General features: G+C 31.9%; 1 non-coding gene across 1 annotated transcript; it reads left to right on the top strand.

Annotated features, from left to right (window-relative positions):
• Positions 1-264: 264 nt before the first annotated feature.
• On the top strand, positions 265-370 carry LOC121968807. Its single transcript, XR_006108343.1, has one exon. It is a non-coding gene; the product is annotated as a small nucleolar RNA R71 (small nucleolar RNA).
• Positions 371-1,298: the final 928 nt, after the last annotated feature.

The following is a 1,298-nucleotide window of genomic DNA, read 5'->3' as shown; positions in this document are numbered from 1 at the left end:
TTTTCAAAATTGATAGATGGTTGAGTTACAATTTATTTGACATACTCTATAGCATTTATGGCTTGCACTCCTTGAATGTTTGAGGGAGATTTCATCCAACTTATATTCGACCATTCTTGGAGGTTCAATGTCACTTGATCAATTAACATATATGCTTCATCTACACTTTTGTCCATAAAAGAACCTCCAGCTGATGAATCCAATAAACTCTTGTTTGAGAAAGAAATTCTCCCATAGAATATGTGCAAAATCAACCATTTTTCAAAACCATGATAAGGGCACTGTCTTTGAAGACTCTTGAATCTATCCCATGCTTCAAATAATGATTCTCCATATGCCTAAGCAAAATTTGTTATGCAATTCCTCATATACACTGTTCTTCTTGGAGGGAAAAAATGATTCAGAAATTGCTTCTCCAATTGCTCCCAACTTGTGATACTTTGAGGATAGAGAGAATATAACCAAGTCCTTGCTTTATCCTTGATACTGAAAGGAAATACCATCAATCGAATTGCATCTACTGACACTCCTTCACATTTCACCATATCACAAATCTCTAAAAATGTTTCAAGATGCAGATAAGGACTTTCTGATACTTTTCCTCCAAATTTGTGACCTTGTATCATAAAAATTAACTCTGGGTCTAGTTGGAAACTTTCTGCTTCAATTTGAGGTTGTACAATGGGAGATAAAAATCTTGAAGAAAAGGGTGTAGAAAAATTTCTCATGGACCTGCTTGACATGTTAGTGCTCATGGATATTCAAGAAAAAATTATAAAATGAAGAATCAAAGACAAGAAATAAAATTCAACAAGAAAAGCAAGAAAGAAAATACAGAATTTAAATTGCAAGAAAGAAAGTGCATAATGAAAACAAGAAAGAAAAGATAAAAGGAAAAAAGAAAAATGTCTAGAATAATTCATATGCTAAAGATTGCAAGATATGTTTACAAAAGAAAAGAAGAAAGAAACTAGATCAAAAGAGAAAATAGAGAAAATAGAGAAAAGTTAGATTAGAGTGCTAGAAATCAAGAATGCAAAGTTAGAATTAGAATTATAATTGCAACAAAAAGAATTGTCAAGAATTAGGAAGATATGCAAATGATGAAAGCAAAATTCTAAAGATTAGTTTCAATTATGCTAATGAAAAGAAAAGAAAAGTTATGTTTAGTTTAACTCAATTGATAATCCCTAATGTTATAGCATAGTCCCCGGCAACGGCGCCAAAAACTTGTTGACCTCCGCAAGTGTATGGAAATATCGCAAGTAATATAAAAGATTATCGTATCCACAGGGACT

The sequence above is a fragment of the Zingiber officinale genome, chromosome 3B, assembly GCF_018446385.1.
Source record: "Zingiber officinale cultivar Zhangliang chromosome 3B, Zo_v1.1, whole genome shotgun sequence".
Lineage (NCBI taxonomy): Eukaryota > Viridiplantae > Streptophyta > Magnoliopsida > Zingiberales > Zingiberaceae > Zingiber > Zingiber officinale.
This window is presented reverse-complemented; position numbering and strand designations above follow the sequence as displayed.